Genomic DNA, 7,107 nt, shown 5'->3' with positions numbered 1-7,107 from the left:
AGAAAGAACGGAAGAAAGAAAGAAAGAAAGAAAGAAAGAAAGAAATTACTGCATTCAGAAAGGCAGGTGACAACATGCTTCGACTGTTAGAAAATTGTTCCATGGCTACCTAGTGAAATTGAGCTGGCTATTTATGCAGTGAGGACCCCAGAGGACCATAAGGAGGATGTATCTGGGAGGCTGGCAGCTCATGCTTGCAATCCTGTGATTTTTAACAGTCTTTACAGGACTGACGCTGGTCTAGAGACTCGTCTTTGACTATCAGGCTGTTGAAACAAGGGTCCCCAAGAAATCTAAAAATCCCCCAGAAGGAAGAAGCTGCAAACCTTGGCGCTGGCTGAAGGAGGAACTTGAATTCTGACAACTGTCAGCCCACCTAAGAGGACAGAAAATGATGGGTCAGTGATGGGTGGACCACATCTTGACCACAATGGCTTAGATAAGCATGCCTCTTGCCTTCTATTTAAACCTAAACCTCATGTCAGGACCCTGGAGATGGATTTGAGGTGGGGGTGGGGGTGACTAAAGCTCTCTATCTGTTCCTCTTCTCAATGTGGCCACACTGACTAAATCTCTGCTTTCATTGCTATCTGTGTATTTAACATATTGCGGACAAGTGGCAGAGCCTGTGGTGTTAGCCCTGTTAGAGCCCAGGCTTTGACTGGAACAATTCTACTCACAATCCCAGCACTCCTAGCTGACGACTGCCACAAGTTTAAGACTAGCCTAAATGAGACCTTATTGGGGAGGGAAGGACTGAAGGAAGGAAGGAAAGAAGGGAGGGAGGGAGAGAGACGGTTTCAGCTGCTGGAACGGAAGAGAGGGCTCAGTGCTTAAGTGCACTTGCTGCTCTTGCAGAGAGGTCTAGGTTTGGTTCCCAGCAACTACTTGTCGGTTCACAGCCACCTGTAACTCCGGTACTAAGAAATCCAATATCCTCTTCGGTTCTCAGGTTTTTGTGAACATCAAGTGAGAGTTTTCTGCTAAAAGACTACACTTCCCAGCACCCCTTGCGGCCAGACCATGCAGTTCCTGGAAAGGAGGGACTACAGTGTAGTTGGTAGTCGTTTCTTCCTCATAAGGAACCAGCGTCCTGTCGTCCTGTTGCCTGTAGGCATTTTGGCCACCCACACGTGGGTGACGAAAGTGCCTCCTCACTGAGAGTCAACATAGTCCCACTTAAGGCCCGACCAAACCTCGCTCTTTCCCTCTAAGCTAAACTTAAGTAATCTGACACCAAGCATGTACAGGTGCACATACATACGTGCAGGCAAAACACTCGTACGCGTAATATAAAAATAAATAGTACGTTTTAAAAACTCAGCTGCGGCTCAGGCCAACATATACCTTCAAGCAGCCTTGTCCTCCCACGGATCCTGGTAGGGGCCCAGCTGAGGACACTGTGGTTTTCTAGTTAGGATGAACAGTCTCACCTGGGCAGTTGAATTTAACACAAAAGGATGCATTCTGGCCACACGCCCGACTCTCCACCCCCTTTCTCTTCCTCCTGTCCCGGACTGGAGGGCCTGGCTATAAGCTTGTGTGGTGCAATTTTTCTTCTCAAAAAGTTGTAAAGAAAGCCAGGTGGTGGTGGTGCAAGTTTTTAATTCCAGCACGCAGGAGGCAGAGGCAGATGCGTCTTTTGAGTTCGAGGCCAGCCTGGTCTACAAAGTGAGTTCCAGGACAACCCAGGGCTACACAGAGAAACCTTGTCTACCAAAAAGAGACACGTCGCTCCCCCCTCCACTTCTTCTACGTGGTCTCTGACTCCCTCTCTTCAGAGCCCTCTGACTGTCCATGGTTCCATGGCGTTCAGTAAATCTTATGGTCTCCAAATACAATCTCTGTCTCTGTCCTGTGTCATATCTGTTACAGAGTTAAGGGTGAGGGGCCGCAAAGGAGTGTGGGTGATCTCCGAGAAGCGGCACTGGAAGTTGTGGACAAAAATGAATGGCTTCTGTGGTTGTATAGATGGAGCCCCTTTCTTTCAGGCCTTCCAAACCCCTCCTGAAACCCCAAGGCCACACGTACGGTTAGGAAAGAATGCAATTATGATTAGCTAGGAGGGGTATCTGGATAGTCAGGTGAGAGTCCATGGCCCTCCGTCTCTCCTACGAGGAAACCTCAACAGTCAACAAGTCCAGCTATGATGTTTGTTTGTTTAATGATCTTTGACAAAGAAACCCATCAGTATGTCTAAAGACAGTGACACTTTGTCTTGGAAAACAATACTACAACGTCCAAGACCTTTCAGGAGGCAAGAAGATGTTTCGTCAGCAAGGAGTGGCCAGAAGCTTCAGCTACAGTCTTTGCAGCCCAATATCCCAAACGACTGATACCAGAGCCAGCTAGCCTCTTGGATGCTGCAAATAGCAGTGGGCAATGCCCACGGGTGAGGGGTGTTTTTTGACAAGCTACTTTTCTCTCTTGGTTTCTCTCTGGTTTTCTCTGGCTGACCTTCTGGATCTCAAGTTGATCACAGCAGTCAATCCTTTGGGGGAGGGTGGAGGAAGAGGTCCAATCCAGATTCTTCTGCCTGGCCTGCTCTCAGGTTACAAGGTTTCAGGTGCACTGGTGACCACAGCCGAGGAAAGCCGGAGCCACTCAGAACGCTGGCAGCTGTGTCTCTTTGACGCAAGCAGCTGACTGTCACATACATCTCTCGCATCTCCACCAGCTGTTTTCAACAAACCCCTGTCAGGGAACTGCACAAGGCTTGTACCTGCCCTAACCCCAGACCACAGTTGTCCTGGCAGGCTTATGGAGAACTCATGAACAAACAGGGCTGGCTACCAGCTCGGATTGCAGGAAGTGCAAGCTGGTAAACAAACCCAGTGCCTCTGGGCAACAGCCAGGCTGCCAGCACTGGCTCCCTCAAGACCTTTGGAAAATCAGCATTTTGTCTGCTTTGTAAGAATGTGATGTTAAAGGGGCTGGAAAGATGGCTCAGCACACCGTTGAGGACTCCAGCTCCAGATGATCTGAAACCCTGGGCACCCAGAGTACATGTGCCCACACTCACGCATTGATACATATGCATGAGCAAAAAATAAAACAAATCTGTATTTTAAAAAGGAGTTGGCTGTTAGGGGGCAGCCCAGACTGCTGCTCAGGCCTCTTTCTGGCAGCAGCCCTTCCCTCTCACATAGGCCAGCTCTGGCTAACAGCCTTCCAGATACCCATTTTGCACCTGGTGAGCTGAGTTTATATCCAAGGAGGTGTTGTTGATCACTCATCCGGCTCTCTACCCCTTTCCTGGCTCCTGCATGGGAACTTGCAGTAAACTTGAGAGTCTTGTAGTTAAACCACTTCCACCTTCAAAACACAAGAGAAGAGACCCCCCATCCCCACTTCTGCTATGCAGACCCTGATTCCTGTCTTCAGAGCCCCCATCCTGATGTGCTGTTGTCTGTCTGACCATGGCATGAATTAACTCTTCTAGTAACCTTTGACTTCAGCAATCCATCGCAGTGTCCTTGAATCTATCTCTAGGTGACCTCTTGGCCACTCTGGATTTATTTATAGGCCCAGGCGGGTATTTAGCAAAGGAGAGGACAGCAGCGCAGAAGGGTCAGAATACAGGCCTGCACTTCTCCAGGAGCTCGAGGTCCACAGGAGTCTATTTCTGGCGCATTCACAGTAGAAATCCAGTCTTCTTTCACAGTGCATTTAAACGTGTGCTCGACACTTGGACGGCCACACAGTGTTTGGTGGAAGCCCTGCGGCGAGGGGTGAATGAGTAGAGACCATGTATTGAACACAAACTTACAAGCCTGCCTTGAAAAGGATGCCACACAAATCACAAGTCTCAAAACCCGTCCGAGAAGCCCAGGCCTCATGGATGTCAACTCTCATCACCTCTGGGCCCTGTTCCCCGCCTTTCCTCATCCCCTGACAGCCACACATGTCTCATTCATTCATTCAACAATATCGTGTAGTCTAGGCTAGCCTCAATTTCAGCATATGGTAGAGGATAACCTTGTACTTTGTGATCCTCCTGTCTCCACTCCCCAACCTCTCCCCCACTGCTGGGGCTGGAATCCAGGGCTTCCCACACTCTCAACCTCTCAGATGGTTTTAGTTTCTTACCCCCTGTTGTCACCCCCAGCAATGCTGAGGATAGAACCCCGAGTCTCATGAATGTTAGACAAGTGTTCCACGCTTGATCACTTTCCTAATTAATCCTTTGCTTTCAATGGCCTTCTCACTCAGCAACAGATGAGTCAGGATCCATGGCATATTCTGATTGGGCAAAGACCCAGGCTGCATGGATTAAAATTTACCCATCTTTTTTTTACTTCCTGAGTCTAAAGCCACCTCATCCAGCTGCTCCCGGGTTTAAACATCCTTCTAGAGGGCCTGGCGAGTTGGCTCAGAGGTTATAAGAGCATTTGTTCTCTCAGAGAACAAGGTAGAGCACAGTCTCCCATAATCCCAGTTCCAAGAGTTCTGACGCCCTCTTCTGGCCCCTGCGGGCACCAGGGATGTGTGTGATGTATGGTACACATATTTATATGCAGGTAGCACACACACACACACACACACACACACACCTGAAAAAAAAAAAGCAGCAGTAGCTCTCACATGGCATGAGAGAATCTGGTGTTTGAATGAGAATGACACCCCCTCCCCCCCCAGGCTCATATGTTTAAATGCTTGGTCCCCAATTAGTGATGATTATGGGCTAACCCTCTGAAACTGTAAGCAAGCTACAAATTAAACAAATGCTTTCTTTTATAAGTTGCCATAGTCACGGTGTATCTTCCCAGTGACAGAAGAGTACCGAGGGCACCTGGTCCTCCGGAGCATGAGCTGTGAGCCTGGGACCTAAGGAGTTTCTCCCTTCCAGGTCAGAAGGAGTTTCCTAACTCACTGTGCAGACAGCCATGTAGGTGGATATGGGGTTAGCAATGACAAAGGAGCCTTGAGTGGAAGTTGGGAGACCCTAAGGGTGTTGCCGGTGTGTAGAGAAGGCCAATGGAAATTCATTTTTTTAAAAAAAGATTTCATTTTAACTGGGAATGATGGTGGCTCAGCCCTTTAATCACAGCACTCAAAAGGCAGAGGCAGGCAGATGTCTGAGTTCAAGGCCAGCCTGATCTACAGAGTGTAGCCAGGCGACTGACGTTACAGGCAGTTGTGAGCTCTCAGACATGTGTTGGGGACTGAACTTGGGTCCTGTAGAAGTTCAGCAAACACTCTTAACTCAATAATTCGTTTTTTTTTCCAAACATGTATTCTATTCTGTTCTATTCTTATGTGTGTGCCTGCATGCTATGTGCAAGGCACATGTGTGGAGGTCAAAGGACAACTTGCAGAAGTTAGCTCTTCTCTTCCACCACGTGTCAGAGTTGACAGCATGTGTCTTAGCCCACAGAGTCATCTCATTACCCTCCCCCTTCTTCTGAGATGCTGAGGACAGAACCTGAGTCTCACACATGCTAGGGGAGCCCTCCACCCTTTAGTTCTTCCCAAGACTCCAATAGGAACACTCTTGTGTCTAACATGCATTTGTCATTGCTGCAAAGCAGTTGTGTTTTAAGTAGCAGAGTACTTGTTTTTTTTTTTTTCCTTGTTTTCTGAGACAAGGCTTCTCTGTGTAGCCCTGGATGTCCTGGAACTCACTCTGCAGAGCAGGCTGGCCTCGGACTCACAGAGAGCTATCTGCCTTTCTCTGCCTCCCAAGTGCCAAGATTAAAGGCATGTGCCGCCACCACCCAGCATTTTTTTTTTTTGCGTTTTTATTTTATGTGTGTGGTGATTTATTTACCTGCATGTGTTTGTACATCATTTGTTTGCAGAGCCCACCAACACCAGAAGAGGGCATCAGCTGCCCTGGGACTAAAGTTAGTTGGTTGTGAGCACTCATGTAGGTGCTGGTAATCAACCAGGGTCCTCTGGAAGAGCAGTCAGTGTTCTTAACCACTGAGCCATCTCTCCAGCCCCGTCATTCTGTCATTTTTACCAAATTGTGGCAATTATATAATTGAGAACAATTGAGCAAATAATATAAAACGATCACTTCCTGGGCTTTGGGCCAACATCATGTATAAAGTAAAAAGAAACTCAGTAGTTTCCAAGTGCAGCACACTACCACACACACGTGTGCGAGGGTCAGCTCCCCTGAATCCTAGTTATTTTCTATCACTGTGCTCACCAAACCACCCCTCACTTTCTTCTCCCAGTCCCTGGCGACCACCATCCTACTTCTGTCTCCATAATTTTAACTATTCTAAATACCAAATGTGATCCAGATATAGCAGCTTGTGCCTGTATTCCCAGGTAGTTAGGAGGCTGAGACGAGGAGGATTGTGGGATTGAGGCTAACCTAGAGTCTATAGCTAAACCTTGTCTCAAAAGAGGAAATGATTATACAACCTGCTATTCATCTCCATCACTGTGAGGACACACGTGACATGGACAACTTATTTGACTCATGATTTCATAGGTTTCAGTCTGAGATCATATGGCTCTGTTGCTCTTGGGCCTGTGGAGCAAGGCATCATGGGGGAGTGGATGGCAAAGCCTCGTTCTATGACCAGGGAAGTAAAGAAAAATGGAAAGGACCTCCCTGTCTCTGTACTCCCTTCAAGGTCATGTTCCCAGAGACAGTTTTCTCCCCCTTGGCTGACCACCTCCCAGTAGGGCCACATGATGGTAACTGAGTGAACTCTCCCATGGACTAGGTGTGACAGTCACTGTCAACCCAGAACTGAGGAAGAAGCAGGAGACTGGGCTCAAAGTCGTTTTGAACTCTACAGAGTTCCAGGTCAGCTAGACTCCATGGGACCCAACCTCAGAGGGAAAGTGTTACAGAGGGAATCCTAACATACAATAAGCCTCCAGGGTACCGTGCTAAGTGACAAGGAGCCAGTCACAGTTGGTGCATGGTACCACTTACATGATGATGTCACATATCTATGCCCTATTTCCCAGGAGTTAAAGGCCGTGCTAGGAATTGAACCCAAGGGCTTTGTGCATGCATTCTGCCCACAGAGCCATGGTGCCCAGCCCAGCGCAGTTTCGTTATCTGTATGTTACCTGTGGTTCACCACAACCCGGAAATATTAAAGGAAACATTCTGGAAACAACTCACTTTGTCGCTAT

This window comes from Grammomys surdaster, unplaced genomic scaffold (assembly GCF_004785775.1).
Source record: "Grammomys surdaster isolate TR1022 unplaced genomic scaffold, NIH_TR_1.0 262, whole genome shotgun sequence".
NCBI classification, from domain to species: domain Eukaryota; kingdom Metazoa; phylum Chordata; class Mammalia; order Rodentia; family Muridae; genus Grammomys; species Grammomys surdaster.
This window is presented reverse-complemented; position numbering follows the sequence as displayed.